Source organism: Corvus cornix, chromosome 1 (genome assembly GCF_000738735.6).
Source record: "Corvus cornix cornix isolate S_Up_H32 chromosome 1, ASM73873v5, whole genome shotgun sequence".
NCBI lineage: Eukaryota > Metazoa > Chordata > Aves > Passeriformes > Corvidae > Corvus > Corvus cornix.
Window position 1 is genome coordinate 56487474 of NC_046332.1, and position 21966 is coordinate 56509439.

Consider the following 21966-nt stretch of genomic DNA (forward strand, 5'->3'; position numbering starts at 1 on the left):
AATCCTAAAACTCAGAATTCAGACTCCCAAATTAGAAGATTTTAAGAAAAAGGAAAACTTTTCCTCCTCAATCTTCATGCATTTTAATTTTCCACGACTTCTCTCACTGTGGGTGTGAGGGGGTGGGAAGTAATTTGAAGTTGAAAAGTGCACCTTTGATTTGGAGCCTTCCCTGCTTTCTCCAGCTGAGATGATTTCCTTTTGCTTACCCTAAAATAAGGACAACTCTTCCGTGCTTTTTATTTCTGTCCAGCTTCTTCCTTCCTACTTCACCACCTGGCCCTATAGATTTCCTGGTGAAGTAGGATTATTAAATGCTAACATATAAAATCCCAAGCCTCAAAATGCTTTTTCTAGGCTTCAAGTTTGTCTTTTCAGTTGAATTAAAGGGAATAAAAGTGTTTGGTGTGGCAGGTATTTGGTTGGTTGGTTGGTTGATTGGTAGAGTGGTTTTTTTTGTGGCTTTTCTTTTTGTTTGTGGAGTTGCTTGGGTTTGTTTTTTGGTTTTTTTTTTTGGAGGGGGGATTGTTGTGGGGGTTTTTTTTCCATCCATTTTATCAGTTTTCCATTATCTTTTACATAATCTGAGCTTGTGGCAGGACTTCATATCAGTTTTGGTTTCCTAAAAGTGAGTACACTGAATCAGTGACCTCAAAAACTTCTGGTACCTGATGCTGAGTGTTACAGTAAGTGCATAATAGTAAACTAGAGACATCCCACTTCTTCCTTCATCTGTTCCTCTGTGTGGCATTTGGAAAATGCTTTAATCAGCTTTTCCATTCCTCTGTCTCATTGTATTCAAGTCTTGCTATTTGTTTTTTGGTTTTGCTTTGCTTAGACATCACTCAGAAAACAAGCCCAAGGGCATCAGCAGAGACTTTGTTGCTGGGTTTACATACCGAGCTCTGCCCAGAAAGCTGCAGGATAAAATGAGTTCATCATGTTCTCAGGGTATTCTGGTAGGTGTTATCTTCTGCCTTGTGGTCATTTGGAGATGATAAAATGCTGCTTCATATAAAGCCATTCCCTGTCTGCTCCTTTTCCCATCCCTGCCCGCTGCCCTGGTCACATGCCCTCACCCGTGCAGTCCACAGACCTGTCCTTGGGCCCCAGTGCCTTCTTGTTGATTATCTTCCGTCCTTTACACATCCTAGGCTGCTCTTTGAACCCCATCCCACAGCCTTGTGTGTCCAACCCCTTCGAACTGTAATGCAGCAGCCGGTTCTTCTCTCAGCATAAGTTCAGACCCATTAAAGGCAGTGGGTTCCTTCCACTGAGGCAAGACGCAGGTAGGCTGCAGGGACACAGCTGCTACCTTATTGCCATAGTTCTGTCACCAGGAGTAGGAATTAGTAGCTGCTAATTTAACCAGTTAAAGGATGGTTCATGCTTTATATTATCTTAAGACGAGAGAAGAAAAAATCTCAAATGTAGAAGCATTTAGAAGAATTGTGTGTGATAAATTCTAATATTCCTAACTCTTAACTCCTAATTTTTCCTAACTTCTTTGACAAAGGACAGAAAGTTGGAAAATATTAATTTGGGTTCTCCTTTGGAAAGTTCATTGGAAAAGGGAAAGAAATCAAGGAGAAATAATGTGAATAATTCAGAATGAGTGGTGTAAGCTGTGAGCTGTTGATCACTGCTTTGTTATGCAGACATAGATTTCCATTAATATTCCTTCTTTTGAAAAACAGAAATCCTGTCTCTGCTGTTGTATGCTTAATTGAGCACTTGAGGCAAAAAACCCCTCATGACAAAAAATAAAACATAACAGAAGACCCTATGGTATGCAGATTTATCCTTCAGATGATGTTAATATAATTTTTTTTTTAGAAAAGTTGTTTCCTGCTATACATCCGTACTAGATTCTCTGAAGTCCCAGGCCTCTCCATAAAGTGGGTAAAGGGGTTTGGTCAGCATCACAGAGTGGGACTGCTGTGGGAAAACTGGAGCTGCAATTGGCCGTGGAAAACTAATGTTACACTTGAAAGCACTTTCTTCAGAAAATATATTTTTATGTATATATACATACTGTTAAGACCATCTAATATTCTCTGGAGAGGGAAATCAAATCCACAGTTAAATTAAATACCCATTCTTTAAGAAGGATGCTGTTCCTTGTGGCTTAACTGTAACAGAAAACAGACTGTTACTGTTAGCACAGACTCTCAGCAAGGTATTTTAGCTATAAAATGTCAAAGCCTCTTCAAAATTCTTCAAAATTAACCAGTACAATATTGCCTGGCTTTAAAAATGAGTATCACAACTTTAGGAAAACATTGTTGCCCCTCTCCTTGTAGATCAACATGTGGCAAGATTATTTCAGTGGAAGTATGTGCCCACGGGCTATGTATTTCTTGTGTTTTGTTTCACACCGGTTGGCATCTGAGATCAAGAAAGCTTAAACCAATTATGAGTAGCTAGAGCAGCAAAAATCATGATTGATACATTTACAACACAGGGTCGATTCTTCTGGTAATGTTATTTTATTAAGAGGAGGAAAAGGGGACATCAGGCATGCAACTTGTAGCCCTGAATTAACCCAGTGCTCTGACCACATACAGATGTTTCCTCCCTCAGTGCAATCAGTGTGTCTTGCACTGATTGCAGCCTGCAGACCTCGAAGATGAAACAGCTGTGCAATTGTTGCTAAGCCTATTTCCCTCTTCCCTTTGACTTATTGGATTATTTAATACAGTGGAATGATAGGAATTTAAAAATGAAAAAGCGATGTTGAGTCATCTGGGCCATCTTGCAGCAGGATTGTCCTCTCCAGATCTTTGTCCAGTCATGGACAATCTTTTTCCAGGCTTTAGATGTGATTGGACTTCAGCCAATTTCCTTTGGAAGATTATTCTACAATAGAATACACTTCATTATTAGGAAGTTTTCCCTGTCAGCCTAAAGTTTATTTTGCTTGGTATAATCACATTACTCTTAGCTATATTTTCCTAAAAAGCCTTATTAAAAAAATCCTTAGTATGTGTTCCCTTCCAGAGCTTGTAGATAATTATCGTATTTCCCTTTCAATAGTGGCTTTAGTCAAGCTATACATATTTAGTTATTTTAATATTTTCTTATAAATCAGTCTTCCTGAAGACTTTTATTGCTATCATTGAGCCAAATCTCAAATTTTCTATTTAGTATTCAAATAGAAAAGGCAGGACTGAATAAAGACTTACAGATTAGATCATGATGTCATTGAAAACCCATCCTTTGAACCACTGTTTGTGCCTTCAGATCTGTCTGAATGCCAGCTCTCCTGAGGCAGACTTCAGTCAGAAGATTTGTCTCAACTTCTTTATCTACAGCATAAGTGCTTACATCAAAGCTTCTCTCCCTAGATTCCTTTTATGATCATTGGCCCCTATAGCTGCATGCAATTCATCTAAGCTGTTTTAGGTACCCACATTTAGAATGAGAGGAATTGAGCCCTAGATGTATGTATTTCTCTCTGTCTAAGATCTCTGTCCTAGACCTGACTTCCTTTGGTATTTAAACACAGGGTGTGTGGATATTTGGACATTGTGGTTCAAGAAGTGAGAAGACTCAGTGTTGGCCATGGCAATGCCACCTCAGCTTCAAAACAACAGCAGAGTGGTTTGATGCATTGTGTGTCCTGAGACCAATCCTAACACAGCTGAATGGCATTGAATTCAACCCACAGGTGTGATGGTTACATTGAATAATAGGGTGGATGAAATTTCCTTTTGCATAGGTGTTGAATCACAGAGTATCTCCAGCTGAAAGGCACCCCTAAGGATCATCTAGCCCAACTCCCTGCTCTTTGCAGGACAACCTAAAACTAGGCCATATGACTAAGAGCATCATCCAGACACTCCTTGAGCTCTGACAGGCTCAGTGTTGTAACCACTTCCCTGGGGAGCCTGTTCCAGAGACCAATCACCCTCCCAATGTCCGTGTCCAATCTGAACTGAAGCAGGTATAGCATTTACCCAGAGAGTAGGAGTCTAGATACCAGATACATTGGTTTTCAAGTCTCTTTGGACTGAAGGAAATCTATGATCAATGCCTTTCATTTTCAAAGTTCTCTAAAAAATGGCTCTTACATGACAGATGCCAGCTGCTCTTCCCTTTTCTGTTAAGTATTTCTTCTCTGCTGACAGCTTAGTGCTCACAATCCTCACTGAAGCCCTGGGCAGATGCCTGCTCAGATGCAGTTCTTACTTCTAGCCATAGATGTAACCATTCCAGGTTTATACTGGAGTAACTAGGAAAATAAATCAGCATCTGCCTTTTGTTCATTAGTAAAAAAAAAAAAAAGTTAAATATATTTTTCCTATGGTTTGTTACCTTTTGTCAGACTTTCTGACAAAATATGATAAGCCTCCATTCCTTATAACTTGTATATAATGTCCAGGAAATAAAACCTTTGTACTAAATTCCTTTGGAGGGCAAACACCAGAGAAGGAGGAGAGCTGTTGAAATTGAAGGATAACAACTGCTCAAGATTATATGTTTATTAATTAGTCTTGAATGAATTTAGACTGAACATTAACAGAAATTTTTCAAACATCCCAAGAGGGTGAACTTCTGGAATATACTCGAAGTGTACTAGTTGAGTAGGAAAACAAAGTAACTTGAAGAAAGAATTTGGTAAATTCAGGGAAGTTTTTATCAGAATGTGTAGAAGCATTTACAGGGATTTAAAAAAACCCAGCCAGGCATGCAATATGAAGTCACAGTGTTTCCAAAAGGGCTAAAAAGAAGACTGGCCACTGCTCATGTGTATACACTATCACCTATTCATGTTTAATGCAGTGGTTAGTGACTTCTGCTGGTTATTAACAGATGCCAGAAGGTCAGTGTAAGAATTTCCTTGTTGTCCCCAGAGCCTTGGAGTTGGGGATGTCAGCTCCCTTCCTGAAAAACATATGGGACTCTGGTCTTGGTCTTTTGTTGGTGGTGCTAGGAAGGGCTTGTGTGGTGTGCATGTATCTCTATAGAAAAGACACTGTGTCATCTGTCCTCGTGGGCAAAGCAGGAACAGAAGCCTGGACAAGACCCGGTTCATCCTTCTGAGTAGTGTATTCCTTCAATACTGCAGCCCAAGCACTGTAGCCAGACTTATCCCAGCTGAAGTCTGTGCTGGAAGCTTGCTAGTCAATGGGGTTCTGCTCCTAATTCACGGTAACTGGAACAAAACACAGCTATCCTCATCATTCACAGAGACATGCAGTCCTCAGAGACTGCAAGCCTACCACAGCATGCTATAAGTCATTGTGACACTGGCAGACAGAGTACAGGGCTGTCTGTTGGGACAGCTAACTTTGAAGCATCAGCACACTGAAGATGAGAAGGACTAGGAGCAGTGTGTTAGGCAGGTATTTTTAGCTGCCTTTTCTTAAAATTGCCCTGCTTTCCTAATACTGTTTTATCATCACCATGGTGAACTAATTCTGCCACTAGCCTGTCTGCTGATAATCCTTATCTTGATAAGCTATTCCTATTGGATCTGACTTTTCAGAAAACGACATCTGGGTGCCTGGCCTCCTTTTCTAATAGCAGTCATGACTGACTGCTTAGGAGGACTTCCTAGACTTCTCTCAAGTTGTTTGATCTTGCTCCTCTTCACAGATCCAGCTTCTGTGTTTGTTTCTGTGACAGAAGGGAGCGTTATCCTTTTCTTTCTTTCAAGTAATGTAAGCAAACACCTGTAAATTGCATCTGGCCCCCATTATAATAGGTGTCTATTTCAAGGAGGTCTAGGTGGTCATCTCCTATGGATATTTTGACTTACCTGTGGTTTCTGAGTTGGGATGTTACTGGTGGATATTTCTGAGTGATTCCTCCTTTTATGCAGGAATGGGGTATCATAATCTTCAGATGTTATGGTGCTAGTGTTTAAGGACTTCCCAGGACAAATGAATGTTGTGGTCATGCTGAACTTACCCATGTCATCCTCACAAGTCTTGTAAAAAAATATTATCCATATTGAACTTACTGGAACCCCTTTTTTACATTCATTATGATGATTTGAACAGGGGTTTCCAAGAGTTGTCACTTTAACTGGAAAAGGTAAATGATTAGAGATTTGTTGCCTCTGTTTACTCAGTCTCTCACTGGGATGAAGTAGTGCGGTGCTTCTGCCTTGCTTTTAAAACAAAAACCCCCAAAGATATGTATTTCCTTATGAAACTTCCATTCCAACCTCTAGACTGCAGTGATAGCAGCATATTTCTTTGTATTTCAGACACTCTGTAGAGATGCAGGAAGGTGGCTTAGACTCTGCGTTGTCCAACCAAAAGCAGTGGCTGTGTTGTGTGCCTTTGTCAGGGAAGGTGGGACCCTTCCCTTCAGAATTGTCTGCACAGTAATGTTGCTCAATACTTCCACGGAAATATTTCAGGGTGAGAGTCTTTGCACCTTGGATGCTACTTTTGAGACAGACTTCAGAGCAGTGAGTCCTTTCTTGCATTTTCCCACAGGTCAGGGAAAGAGGGCATTTTCAGCCACTGGAAATTCGCTTTCTTTGAGTAGAAGAAGGTCTGCAATCTTACAACCTTCCTCATTTTTCTTTTTTAACAGGGAACATAGGTTTGTACTAGCTTGCCAAGGAGCTTATCAAAGCAAGGATTTCACTTTCTCATCTACTTCACTGTCAGTTCAGGATTGCCCCAGAACCATTTGCTATTACTGATTATGCTGCTGTCCAGTACAGATGGTTTGTCCATAACAGCAATGGGTTAATATCCTCACTGCAGTGCATAGCAGGAATCTGTCAGTGGGTAGAGATGTGGGACTGGGCGGACTGGCTCTGCTTCCCACCTATTTTGTTAAAGCAGTACATCCTGATTTTAAATGCTGCTCTTCCTGAAGAACCTGAAGAAAAAAACCCCAACAAACCACCCCAAAGTGACAGGTAAAAAAAATGTTTTCTTGCATTATCATGTAGCACACTCCACTGCACACAGTGTGACTGTAATTTTGTCAATGATGTTCTATGGGTTAATATACTTTACTGAAGCTGTTTTATTGTACTGAATCTGGAATCTGTATGAGTGGCTCTTTTTTTACCCTAAAATCTATCAGATGTTACATCTTAAGGGACCTATAAGAAGGTTGACTCTCAAGAATAATAATTTTCTCTGTTTCGGGGACAAGTTAGGATGTTTACTTATGATAATAGTATAATTTTATATGGGTTCAGGACATAAGAGGGGAGGTGTGACATGGAGCTTCCTTAATTTGCCTTTATTACCTGTATCAGCTGTGAATCTATTGGCCTTGATGCACAGTCAAAAGGGGAGAGATTTTTCTGTACTTCTAGATTTATGTTAAAAAGAACAAATTTAAAATAGGCATGGTAATGATAGAACCTGATAGAGATATTTAGAGAAATGAGGTATAATAAAGGAAGGCTTGTCGTATTCATTTATTCCCTGATTTTAGTCTTTGACTGAATGCAAAGCTGGAGGACCAAATCTGAATACAAAAAAAACCCCAAAACTGAGAACAACCAGCTTTGTTAAATATTGCTAACTGGCATCTAGAAGTGATACTGGCATCTAGAAGTGATACAGAGTGTTAAAGATATCATCCCTTAATTGTCAGTTATATAAACTCAAATCTAGAAAAATGTTATAAACACTCACTCTAATGTATATTCATTTGCACAGAAATAAAAGCTTTTTCCACAGTGCCTGGCACATACTGAATATTTAGTGTAACAGAATGGAAAGGATTTTACAAGTTGGTGCCTTTAAAATGAGGAGATCACAATACATTTCTGACATGGTATTCCAACTTGGACTCATATTTTACAGTTTAGTTAATTCTCAGTGCAGAAACTGTGGTCCCATGATTAGAGAGATTTGAGAATCCTGTACCACGTACTGCTCATCTTGGTCATTTTGCCTAAGGCATTGAGCCAAAGTTGTGTCTAGCTTTGACAGTAACAGCGATTACTTCTGTTTTAACTGGAAACATCTAAGGCAGGAAGAACCTAAGGCACAAGTCTTGTGAGGAGCGGCTGAGGAAACTGAAGTTGTTTAGCCTCAGCAAAAGGAGGCTTAGGGGGACCTTATCCCTCTCTACTTGAAAGGAAGTTGCAGACTGGTGGGAGTCAGTCTCCTCTCCCTGGTTACAAGCAATAGAACAAGAGGAAATGGCCTCAAGCTGTGCCAGGGAAAGTTTAGATTGGACATGAGGAAAAATTTCTTCAGTGAAAGGATAGTCAGGCATTGGAACAAGCTGTCCAGGGAAGTGGTTGGGTCACCAACCCTGAGAGTATTTAAAAGTCATGTACCTGTGGTGCTTAGGCTCATGATTTAGTGGTGGCCTTGACAGTGCTGGGTTAATGGTTGGACTCGATGATGTCAGAGGTCTTTTACAACCTAAGTGATTCTGTCATACTATGACATAAAATAAGAGTTGAAACTGTTTATCTATTAGACTACTACACTGGGAATTCTCATAACATAACGTAACCAAGAACCACCCAAGAAAGTGTTACCTAGTGCTTGTTTTCCTTTTGTGGTCCCAGCATGAGAGACAAGGAGATAATCATGGTACTTCACAGTCCTCTTTCTCTTTCACACCTGCCTGGCCTAAGTGGTAAAGCCAAGATCCAGGAACTTTTCATCTTCTAGTTTCTGATGCACATACTGTGCTGTGTTCTTTCTCATGTGTTTTTTTCCAAAGTAAAAAAATTAGAGAAGTTCTGTTTATTTTTCCACAAAGTTCTTAAAGGGTGATTGTGGGCTTTAGCTTCTTTGACAAAACACTCAAAATGTATTTTTATATAATTTTTTTCAAGTCAGTTGGTGAAAAGAACTTTCAGTTCTCAGGTGAAAAGAACTTTCAGTTCTCAGGAGGGATAAAGCTCTAGAAAATGTTGGTTTTTTTCCATTGAAAATCATTTTAGCTCATAAGCTATTCTTTCCTTATCTTGATGGAAAAAAAGATCAAATTTCTAGATCAATAATGTTGAAAACAGCAACAGCAGTGATCATCCTGAATGCATGTTGTTTTCTGATGCGCTTTCATATCTGAGCATTTCCTCATACTGTAAATATCAGCCTGACTTGCACTCACATCAACCTCACATCAAGCAACAGCAGGAAAAATAAGGGCTGTTTAAATGCAACAAGGCTTGGAAAAAACAATTTTTTAAAAGTGCCAGCATGTCAAAATATTGAAGGAAAATATTGAAGAGTACCAGTGTGCTTCCAGTTTGTCTGTTGCTGCGTGCTTTTTCTATTGAATAATCACATCTTCCAGTGCCTAAAGCAGATGTTTATTGTATGTAACGTGTGCTTCAAGGCATTAAAGAAAAAAAAGATTGAAATTATCTGGAGAAAACCAAATCACTTTATTTTAAAGACAAATTAGATTGGTCTATCTTACCATTCTCCATAGATTTCATAAGCACGTTGCTTGTTGAAGTGGTATCAGGCATTTTATATATTATAGCAATTTGCATACGTTCATTAAGCTGGGCTTTGTAAAGCTCTCTGACAGGGCATTTGATGAATCCTTTCGTGGACTGCATAGCTGCTTTATGTGGAGCAATCTGTTAAATCATGCCTTTGTCCTTCAGTTTGTCAGAATAAGTAAGCGAAGCAGATGTTAATAACTGTGGGAGAGTTTGGGGTTTTTTGGTGTTTGCAGAATATGGGATGACTGTGAAGGGCATAATGTGTTTGTAAAAGCGACAGCTGGTGTTATTAAAGACAGAAAGTCTGCTACAAGTGAAAACTTTCTCTGGCATCTTTTAGCAGCTCCAGGAGGTTTTTTGGAACAGTCAGGTGGGTGGTCAGTTCTAAAATAAACACTGCTAATATTATGCACAGCAAATCATGTTCTTGTACTTAACACACAATTGTTCTTATCTTCGGCTGCAAACATTCTGTCACAGAACTATCTCAGCCATGCAATAATTCATAACATTTCCCTGTAAATATGTCATAAGAAATTCTCAGGTCAACAATCCCCTGAAATGTGTCTTCGAGCAATATAATTTCATGCATTATCAAAATAGTGGAGTTTTACACCTGGTCAGTTTGAAGGTTACCTTGTGACACAAGTTTTGCGGGACCTGACAGTTCAGTGCCTGGAATCTCTACCTATTGTCAAGGTGACTTGGCTGAAGATGTTTCAGCCAGGGAACAGCATATGTTTAGGTGGTTGACGGGCTACATCTGATGGGTGGTAATTCCTGTCAAAGTGTGGTAAGATGAGTGCTTGTAGCCAACTCCAGAGGCCTTGCAAGTGAAGGTAAAATGGGCAGTCATATAATTGGGTAAGAAATGAAGGGGATAAGTAAGAGGGAAAACATAGCTTAGGGGGTGCCTCAAGAGAGGCCAGCAGAGGTAGAGGTGCTGATCTCCTCTCTCTGGGGATGAGTGACAGGACACAAGAACATGGAATGAAGTTGCAGGGAAGTTCAGATTGGGCATTATGGAAAGGTGCTTCACTGAGTGGGTGGTCAGTCACTGGAGCAGGCTCCCCAGGGAAACAGTCATGGCACCAAGCCTGTCAGAATCCAGAGTGTCCGGACAATGCTCTAAGTCATTTGGCCTAGTTTTAGGTAGTCCTGCAAGGAGCAGAGAGCTGGACTCAATGATTCTCGGGTGCTTTCTTATGGGTGCCTTCCAACTGGACATTTTCTATGATTCTGTGTGGAAAAAGTGGTAACGAGGCTAACTGATGAGGAAGTAGAGAAAAGGAAGGACATTACTGTAGAAAATAAAGGGTAAACTTTGGTCACCTTCTGACCTTGCAGATTTTTATTGGTATTATCTAGTAAATAGCTCCCACTCATTTTAGAGGTGGTATTTGGCTGGTATTCACTTTAATGACATTCTCTTTGATATAATATATATATAATAATTTGTGATAATTTGTGATTATGCATTATTGTGGAAATCTCTTTTGGGGAATTGAGTAGAAGATGCAAAGGGTGGAGATGTAGTGATGTTACTCATGCCCGTGTGATTGAATCTGAGCTTCTGAGCCTGGCTTGTCTGCAGTTGACATCAACAGCAGGAATGATTACATAGTGCATAGAATAAATAATCCTAGAAGTTGTCATGTTTGTAGTGATTGCCTGAAAATATGTAGAGAAGACCAGTAAGGGATTTCTGTTGTTCTTGCACATGAAAGTAGGCAGCAGCTACAAATCAATGAACTGTTGCTTTTGTAAGAAAAATTGGCAGAATCTTTCATTCTGTTGCTGGATAAAAATTTCTACTGCTTGTGTTCCTCAGAGTGAGTCTTATCTTTCTGTCTGATTATCTTGCAAAAAATGAGCAGTGAAATAATTATCCATGCTGATATTTACATTTCATCTCTCTGCTTGAAAATTACCAGCTTACAGAAGGGAACAGAGGGAGTCCGGGACTCCTTGGGTGGGCTGAGCCTTTGGAGAAGAAAATGCCTGCTCTTCAGCTGGGACACATAGGTGCTACCAGCCAGGTGACCATTGATGCGTAGTGGGCATGGGTGCCAGTAGCACAGCTGTTGTGGAAAGCTCAGGAAAAACTCTATGGGAAAAAAAAGAGAGAAGACATTTTCTAATATAGGGTCTTAATTGTATTTAAGAGCTGTGGCTGTGTGGCAGTCCTGTGTGAAATGGTGTTTCTTGTTGCAAAATGCAAAGTTGCCAATAGTGCCACAGAAATACTCAATAGAGCATGTACTCATGATGGTGATTATCCAGCACAGAGGTCAGACCAAGTGCATTTGGACACGTGAACTTACTTCCATTTTTTTGTTTTCCTTTTTTTTTTTTCTCCTTTTTGTCTTTCCTTAGTCTGCTGAGCCTGTTTCTTTCTACTGCTGCATCTTCTTCCTTTTTGCATTGTTAAGCACATCGGATTTAACAAATGCGTTATACTCAGGGTCACTGTGTGAGAATCACCAGGAAAATTTGCAGAGACTCTGGGACTAATTGCGATTAGGTGTTATATGTATCCTTACAAGAATGTACATCCAGAATTTCACACCTGTAACAGAACTGTAATGTTCAGCATTTTTGGACGTTAAAGACATGATGCACTTAAGCATGCCCTTGATTTTTCATGTGGTTTCCCTATTCATGTCACTGTTTTGCTGCAAGCTAAAGGCACAATAGCTTAAAGGTACATAAGGATGCGTGTGGTTTCCTAAATCATTTATATTTTCTGATATGCCACCGGCAGTTTTTCATACTCAATATGTTGGTTTTGATTTTTCATTGCAAATAATTGCAGCAAAATTGCTATTTGAAAAATTTGGGTTTTTTTCAGAATTTTCTATTAATTTTGAACTCATGTGTAGAAGTTGCTTAAGAATCTATACAATATCATATATCTTAAATGTAATGTGCTATAAATTACCCTACCATCATTGTTATCCCCTTCAACACTTCTCATGTGATGCACAGCTTCAGAAGGACTAGCTCATAGACTTACTTCTAAGTAGTAATTTTGCAGAATATTTTTTTTCATTTTATATGCTCAAGCCATATACTTTTAATGACTTTAAATATACATACATAATCTTTTTTATCAGATCTTGGATTCTGAACTTGAAGCAATTCTTCAAGACTATATGCTTCCTGAAACTCGAAAACTATCTGCAATAAATAGGTATGTGTAATGGATACATTCATGCTTTGTATTGTATGGTTTGGAGCATGTGAGTTTTGTTGACAGTTTAATGCTGAGCTTCTTACAGCTCTTGATAAATCTTAGTTGCTGTGAATGGGACAGTGTGATGGACCTTTGCAAGGTGAATTTTCAATAACACGTGGTTCTTGTAGGACAGAAATTGGGAAGGGTATGATGTTCACAGTTGCTCAGAGATAAATGTTTAGCCAAACCCACAAACTTAACTTCAGAGTGAACAAAAAGGTGAGTCTCCACAAACAAGTAAGAAGTTTTGAAGATAAAATCAGTGAGAGGAAGTGGCTCTACTCTTGATCCTTCCATACTTGAAGCTGTGCTTTATCTGGCTTTACATCTGTGTTTCCTTTGGGGTTTTTTTGCAACTGTTGAAGGTAGTAAATGTATGAATATAACTAAATATGGGAAGAAAACGGCCATAAAGGTTGAAAACTTGGGTACATTGAAATTCCTGGAAATTTTCTTCTTAGGTGTTTCAATGAAGCTCTCGTCTCACTTCAGTCATTTACAGAAAATATTCAGGCAATTTCAGAAATACATTCTTGCATATAACAAAGGAATTTTCAGGTGATTTTTTTTTTAAAGTCAGGTCACACTTTATGGTTCTTGAAGCTCTGCTGAACTCCTAGCAAGGGAGAAAGATAAATGAGAGAGGATTTAGAAGTTCTTATTCTTTCCAAAGAGTTCGTAGACCTAGACAGTTTTTTTGAGACTCTGTTTGAAGGAGTGAAAGGTTTCTTGAATACATGGATGTAACAGTTGGACTTACCTTGATCTGTATGAGAAACTTTGAAGAGATTTACAAATAAGGAGAGGTTAAATGGTTATGCATGAAATTCACAAAAGTGGATTTTTGCACTAAGTTGCTTATTCTGTAAGAATTAGAATGCAACATAACTTTGTAGTGTGCTTCACCTGTAGGTCCCAAGATATTTAACAAAAGCTGAAGAAAAACCATTGTCTTCAATTTATGTATCCAGGTACCTGCCTGGATCACTTAATATCCTAGAACATCCTGGATGTTCAGATCTGTGTCCAGGCCTGTCAGAGCATCCTGTGTCTAATCATCGTTTCAGAGTGTGTGCCAGAGATCAAGGTTTCCAATGTTTACATTTTCCTGATATTATTCATATCTATTGATATGCCCTTACTGCTCCCCTTTGTGATACATTTCTTTGCTCTCATTTGTTCTGGTTTGTTTTCTACTTTGCTTTCTTATTTTGCTTTCTCATGTTTTCTCCTCTTAATTCATTTGCAGTCTCTGGAGACTGGCTGCAGTGGGACCTTACACAAGGAGGAGTTTCAGGAAAAAATAGTGTAGCAGAATGAGCTTCCCTTTTACTGCCTCTCTAGAGAGCCTACTGTAAAAGGCAACTTGCTGTCATTCCTGTAAATTTTCTTTTGCAGCCAGCTCTGCTGGGTGTCCCCTTTGTGCCCTGTGAACATCTGTGTTGCAGCTTATGTCTGAACCCAACTGGAGAACAAATGTGTGAACCTGCTTCTTATTTTGAGCAGAAGGCTGCTGCTATTAGTAGGGCACGTGGCCTTGGTTCACCTGCGACTTCTTAATCCCCAGCTGGGAGCGAACCAGCCGTCTGGCTTCTCCTCTCCTGCCAGCCGTGCCCTTGTCTGTGGGGCAGCAAGTTTACCTGCTTTCCTCCAGACTCTGCCGAGTGCCTGTCGGTTTTCAGCATTCCTTTTCTCCCTGAATTTTCCCCAAGGTATCAGGCAGAAAGGAGCGAGCACTGCAGGACTTTGGTGACATAGCTTACTTTCTGCTGCTCCTGGAAGCTTCTCCTTGCATGCACACAGTCATGCAGGCACCACCCTTCTGCACAAGGAAGAAATCTTTAAGCCCTGAAGTATTCAGGCTCCAGGGATGCTGGAGCAGAAGAGAAAGCTTCAATTGGTAGGCTGTGTATAGGAGTTCCAGGAAAAGTCGACAATGTTTCTGTGCCAGTTTTGGACACAGCACAAGACAGCTCATTGAGCATAAATTAGGAACTTAACCTCAAACAGACTTGCTTTAAGCGACTTTTTACTTTAAAAGGAAAAAAAAAAGGCTGAAGAAAAGGAAGCAGCAGTGCTGCCCAGTTTGCAAAAGTGCTATCCCACTTGGGCGTGCTCAGGAGTGTTTGAAGAGCATAGGTGATGAACTGTAGTCTTTGTGGCATATGCATGTCTCCAAAAGAAAAAGGAAATCTGTTGTGTCAAGCTGGCTTCAGCTTACGCTCGAAGGGCTGTTGTGACAAGCCTGGAAGGTGCAGAAACTTTTGTGAAAGATCAGGTGTGATAGCAGAGAGTGACTGTAACACTTGGGGGGAGGAAGCTGGAGTATTTGAGGTCAGTCTAAGTTGGCAGCCATCAGCAGGCAAGGGAGAACAGCTGGTTTAGCAAGAGCATGCACCAATTCAACAGCTTCCCTCAGATATTTGTGTTGGAACAACTCAGAATTAGGAAACCTTCCTGGCTGACATTAGCTGAAAAGGCTACTGGACAGCTTTGTTTTCCTTTTGAATAAATGAGCTCCCTTGTGGTAGATGATATGTGAGTTTCAGAGCTTTTCAAGCCAGGTTATAAAAAGTTGGCCCCTTTCTTTCCAAAACTAACCATCAAGGCAGTCCCAATGCACCCCAGACATCTCTGGGTGTGTGAATCCTGTGCAGGCATTGGTCTCCCCTGTTCATTTTGTGAATGTACTTGTTACGGAGGGCAGGGCTGGTCTGGCTGATTGTATGGCTGTAAGTGCTGAACAGCAAAAACTTCTAAACAAAAAAATCTGGTCCTCTTTAAATGTTGGCGGACAGATATCTGTCTTCCATCTGTGGCAGCCTGTGCTAAACAGCAGAAGAACTGCAAAGTTTGTATTCTGAAACCTCAGAGGAATAACTGGCACTCTCCAACTTTTCTTTTTTTTAAAAACTACACACAAATCTGAAACATTAAACACAGAAAGTAACGTTAAATGTGACAAGCAGGCAGAAACTGGGAAGTTCAGCTGGAAAGGTTGTGCATGGAACAAAACCCCGACACAGGGCATGGAGACCCTCAGCACTGCTGCATGGGTGTTGCTGTTGAGTGACAGCAGGCTGCGGTCACCCACTGCGGAGACAGTCCCTCTGCTGTCCCCTGATGTAGGGGCCAGGGCGGTGGCTGGCAGTCTTGAAGGTGTGTATGGCTCACAAGACCCCTCCAGAGGTGCAGAGTGACTTACACCATGTTGAGATGTGACACCTGGAAGGAGGACACTGAATACATACTGTATACCGGCTAAACAAATTAGTCTTCTTTAAAGTAAAAGAAGGCGTTCTGATCAGACAAAGAACTTACAGATACCAATGGTCAGCAAATAGTCTAAATTCTGCATTGAGCTTTCTTGAAAAAAGCTACCAGGAAAAAGTAATGCATGAAACTTCTATTCTGTAACCAGTAGGGAAGTACTTCTCCCTTATCCTACCATGATTTGATAGAAAAGTTTCTCTGGACACATTGCTGGCTTATGTTCAGCTGGCTGTCAACCAGCACCTCCAGGTCCTTTTACCTCAGGCAGCTTTCCAAACCATTTTTCCCAAAGCCTGTAGCATGGGGTTGTTGTGACACAAGAGCAGGACCCAGGACTTGGCTTTGTTGAACCTCATACAATTGTTCTTGGCCCATCAATCCAGCCTGTCCAGATCCCTCAGCAGAGCCTTCCTACCCTCCAGCAGATCAACACTCCTGCCCAACTTGGTGTCCTCTGCAAACTGACTGAGGGTACACTTGATCCCCCTGCCCAGACCATTGATAATGATATTAAGCAGAACTGTTTAATCAATTAAACTGAGATGTTCTGTCTTTTCTTGTTCTTACTTGAAACTGCATCTAAAAAGAACTGTGATGTTTTCAGTGAGCTTGAATCAGCCTCATGGAGCAGCTGGCAAATAAAGCAGGACTGTGCATCAGCCATTATCAACTGGGCAGTAACAATTTGGTTTGGTTAGGGAAAGTGTCAGCTTTTAGCAGTTCCCTGTTCATTTTTAATTTGCTTCCCCATCTAGGCGCACTGTGTTTTTAGTAATATGCACCTCTGCTGTGTTGTCCCTTTTGTTAATCAAAGTTATTTCGCTTTCCTGACTTGGCATGGTGTTGCAGCTGTTTGTCTCGTTTGGCACAGCTAGGGAAATGTGTGTTTATGATAGGTGATTACAAGGACACCACTTTGGTACCTGGGAGCAAATTCTCCTAATTCACTGGAACTGTTGTGGCCTGCTAAACACGCCGGATGCTACCCAGTAACACATGGTGTTAATAATTGAGGATGTCAGTAATGTGTGACACAACTGTCAGACTTAAAAAATAAAGCACTAATAAGGAGCTTTGAAATAGTCTTGTTTAAGATTGGTTACTGTTTATAACACCATTAATTCTGAACAGGAGTTTAATTCCAAGTGCAAGAAAATGAAGGAAAGTGAAGGCACTTTTTCTGCTTAAGTGGATTAATGACTTTGAGTATGGAAGAAAGCAGCAGTCCCCTATGTGTGTGTTTTGTCCATGTTACATTACTCACCTATCTGGCTGTCACCTGCAGGGATCATTTCAGTAGACCTCCCAAACCTCCACTGCAGTCACTGCCTGTCACTACATCCCGTGCATGCATGGGGCGTAGATGGTAAGTGTCCAAGTGGGATTTTCAGCTTGAACACTCAAGAAACCAATGCCAACAAGTGAAGAAAATGGATATAATCTGCTGTTGATTCTGTTGTGCTTTTGCTTGAGGAAAATGTTTCCAAATTGGAGAGGCAGGTGCACACTCGTGTGGTGCTCTTTGTGTAGATACTAATGCTGCCTCCCGTGCATCCCGACGAGTCTCCCTGTTCACTGTGCAAGGGTTGGGTCTGGAATCCTATCTGCACAGAAAGTGTGTGGTAGCCAAGAGTAGCTACACACCAACAAAGTATCCTTATTTTGTCAAGAAAAATTACCCAGCACAGAGTATCACAAATTGATCCCAGGAGGGCAGACCTAGAATATAAACTGTAGTACTTTGAATATATGTGTGTTATAATGGTATTGAACGCTTTGCAGCAATTTGTATTGTATTACAGCTGACAAAGTATTTTACCTCCTAATAACTAACTAGTGTAAATAGTGTTGATATTTTCCCCATATTTGTAATTACATTAATTGTTTTGTGTATTAATAACAGTTAAGTGTCAGAGCCCAAGCTGTAGCTGCCAGCAATCCACAAGCAACTCGTTTGCATATTCAAAATACAAAACTGAAGAGTAATTGCCCTTTTTGCTAGTGCATATCACAGCTTAAATTTTACATAGAAAACCCCACTGTTACCTAAATAGTCATGTTCAATATCAAATCTAGTGCTAATAGAATGTCTTTCAGAAATGAAGAGAAAGTGTGCTAACAGATCAGAAGACATTCGATGAAAAGTAAATGAATAGCTCACATTAGCTAGGAATTGTGACTTACTTCCAAATGAAGCTAAGTTTTGAAAAAAGATGTTTCCTGCTGTTGAAAGTAGCATTTTTCAGAGCCAAAACTGGAACATCCATATGCAGTGCAATTTTTTTGTTTTGTAATGTGAGATAATTGGGCTAACAGAGTGTCACAAAGAAGTATTTGAGGATTGACTAAATTTTTCAAACAGGAGCTATTTTTGTGGAAAATTTCCAGAGAAATAATCATTCTGCATTGCTATCTTGTGGACTTTAGCATTTTTATTCTTAGCGACAAAGCAAATTGAGTTTGCAGGATAAATCTAGCTAAAATTTCATTTGAAGAAAGTAACTTCTTCAGCTTATTGGGGTTTTTTTTTGTTTGTTTGTTTGTTTGTTTGGGGGTTTTTTGGGTTTCTTTGTTTGTTTTTTAATTTTTGTTTTCTTTGTCGTTATGGTGCTTTATTTGTGTTGAACTCCTTGTTGGCGGCCAGCGTTTGATAGAGATGATGGTTTTGAAATTTTGCAAACCACTAGCATTTGTGAGGGCCACAGAGTGAAGAGTCAGTTCCAACTTAATTTTGCAGATGTACACTGAATTATCCAGGGAAGAGCAAAGGTTGATTAAATTCACAAAATAAGGTGATTCATAGTTTTCTAAATATGTCACTCAGCCTAAAATTAACTCAGTTATTTACCAGTCACACACATGCTAATGAATCCTGACAATCTCAATTGACCTGCTGCGATGAACTTTGCTGTCACCTAATATTATTTCCTCTGTATTTTCACTGAAAAGAGTGATTGTAGCATTTATCACACGCAAAACAAAAATGCTTGAGGATTTTATTATTTTTTTAATACTCGCAATTCCAGGGCACTAGTAAATTAATTACATTTAATTAGAGGCACTTCTTTTTTGTGAAAGTGTTTCCTAAAGTTTAAATCCCCCAGAGATTTTACATGTGAGAGTGATGAAAGTGACTGCTTCTAAGGCAGCATCAATGATACAATTTGAGAAATAAAGCTGAGCTTATTTTTTCATGCAGAATGTGACAAAATTATAAAACTTTAGGACTAATATGGTAAATAAGATTTATTATTATTTCTAAAATTAGAATCACCTTGGAATGCTATTTTTAGCTGTGTGTTAACAGTAGCTATAAGAAATTTGTAGCCAAAATAATAAATAAGTTTATCTCCTTTCCTACTAAATACAGAAATATATTATTTAAATAAAAATGTGGTCTTTCTGGGTTTGTACTTGAGTTCTGGGTAAATCTCCAAAATTATGAAATGGCCTCTCTCTTTCCCTTACCAAGGTTTTTGCCTCAAAGCTTTACAGAATCCTGGATAAAAATCAACATTGATCCATAAAATAGACATCATGGTATCATCCACATGGGTAGGGCACAACAGCTGAAAAGATTACTGGCCTGCAGTTATTTCTGTCAGGAAAATGGAGATAGATAAAGATATAGATATATAATATTTAAGGCTGCTGGGCAGTGATAGGCTGTTTGCAGACAGCTGCATGTTCAGCCTCTTTTGCTAGAATGGTTAAGTGGCTAATTAAGTGGACAAGTCAGGTCTCAGCATACCCTCAGGGAGAAGACTGCTGTGTCTCAGCTTCCTGTGAAAATTTTGGGAGAGATGCGTTTGAAGCTGCAGCAATCTCATTGTGAGATGTGGTGCTGGCTATGAGATGGACCTGCTAGGCCCATTTTACAGGATTTTACTCAGTGGCTGCCATGCACAGAGAAACATAAAAAGTTTAGAAAACCCTGAAAATTTCTGAAAACTGAAAAAAAGGCATCACATTTAATTGAATTTCTTTCTGGGTGGTTCCAAATTGTTACTGAATTTATTTAGAAAGCTGTTTGCTTGATGTCTTTGTGTGTTTTTTAAAAATTATTTCCATGATTTTCTCACTTGATTCATTCAATGACATCAGCTATGGTGACCAAACAGTTGTTTCCATGGTGACAAATTGCAGTGTTACAAACATGCTTGTATGAATCAGGTAAGAAAAACAGATCAACTATAAATGGAGAAAATTTGCCTGCAAAAAAACCCCAGGAATATTTGGTAAAAGTTTGCTGGAGAGTGGCTTGGAAATCTGAAAAAGATTTTAACATAGGTGAGTCTTCAGTACATCCAAAAATTCCAGCATGGCTGGTTGAAGCACAAAGGGATCTGTCCACATCTGGTAACGGCAGCCACCCAGAGAATGCTTAAAATAGATAAGTAACTCCATAAGAAGTGTAAATTAATTTAACTGCAATAAAAAATAATATAGCTTCTTGCTTGTCCTCTAAAATATGACAGCCAGCATCTAGCTCATTGTGATTAAGGTCTATCTCTCTAATAGGTTGCATCTTAAAAGAATCTTGAGTGCTTCTGTTATGTCACAGGTACACTTCTGATTCCACAGGGGTGCAAACCAGGAGCTTGACCACTGAAGATGATGGAGCTGCATTAGGCTTATGTAAATAGAGAGAAATGTGACTTGCAGTCGCTGTATGTAAAAAGGAATGTATGTCCAAATTTAGGATGCCCCAAATTATATGTTATATGGTATACTGTATTGTTATGGATTTAAATATATTTTGGGGTACATGGTAATAATGCCAAAAAGACCCTGGATATGTCCAGTGGCAATATGAATTAATTCCATTCCCGTCGTGACAACTCTCAGTGGGAATATTGTGCCTTGGCTGGGCTCAGACGTTATTTCCAATAAGTATGGAAATAATAGCTCACAGTGCTGAAAAGTGCTAGGAGATCTCCAGGGAAATCTCATCAGATTATGTGATAGGTTTGAAATTAATTCATGTCCCAACTGTATTTACACAATATACAGTTGTCTCTCTGATGGGTTATAAGGAAAGGTAAATGCCATCCTAAATCAGTGAGGGGACTTGCTGCAATATGCTCTCTTGGTAGAGTAGAGGTATTTTTCAGAGTTGTACAGAAAGTACAGGCAACTCAGAAAATGGTTATATAACTTCACTGCAGACTTATTGTTGTCTTGTTTGTAACCTCATTATGCCACATCATCATCTTTCTTGCATTTCTCCTTGCCTGCATTTTACTAGACATGAATTTTCACATTATCCTTTCAAAAATCTGAAAGGGAAAATATTGTTGAGAAATTCTTGCTTCTGGTGTGGGTGTGACTCAGCTATAGATTCATCCATTGATATGTACGTACACCTGTCGTTCTGAGATTGCTCTTTGGTGAAGGCTTATTTACAGTTCTGGCCTCTTTGCAGGCTGGTTTGGGATTGTGCGAGGCTTTGCCTGATCAGGTATACAGAACTGTGTCATGTTAGGCCAAAATCTGTCCCCTCACTGTCTTTCCCAAAGGAGCAAGGGATTATCATCCATGGAAGAATGTACATAGCTTCACCATACTTGTAAGTAGTGAATATCTCAAGAAGCATATGACAGATTTGCAAGCCCATCAGCTGAGTTTCTTGAATCGGGCCTGTTCTGGAAGGCATAAGCTAAAAGCTCAAATACGAATCCTCATAAGATTTGAAGCGTGCAGAAAATAAGTTCTCTAATCAAGAAGTCTTAAAAGGACTAGGAGAGGAATGGTCGTCTTCAGAGATCTACCCTCAAGTTTGAATACCAGGGCTGAGCATTTTTGGAGGCCCAGGGCAAAAGGGAAGTTAGCACCACATGAGATGTGCAAGGGCTGCGAGCCTGGACTAGATCTTTACTTTTTTTAAAACAAAGTGGTCTTTGATGTTGCTTTTGAGAACATGGAAATAAACTGGACAAAATACTGTGCATCCTGCAGCTTCTCTCTCCTCTCACTGATTTAACTTTATTTGTATCTGACTCGCACATTTAGCTTCCAATCTTTCCTTCCTTCCTTCCCATTGTAAAAAAGG

General features: G+C 39.7%; 1 protein-coding gene across 8 annotated transcripts in view; it reads left to right on the plus strand.

The window, feature by feature from the left end:
- The window catches only part of ENOX1 (ecto-NOX disulfide-thiol exchanger 1), a 359555-nt gene that overhangs the window by 58403 nt on the left and 279186 nt on the right, over positions 1–21966 (plus strand). For 7 of the 8 annotated variants that reach the window (XM_039567955.1, XM_039567962.1, XM_039567926.1 and 4 more), the window contains exon 2: positions 12520–12596. The exons of the other annotated variant lie outside the window; for it this stretch is intronic. The gene's annotated coding sequence lies outside the window, so the exon portion shown is untranslated. The remainder of the gene's footprint in view (positions 1–12519; positions 12597–21966) is intronic. 8 annotated transcript variants of the gene reach the window in all.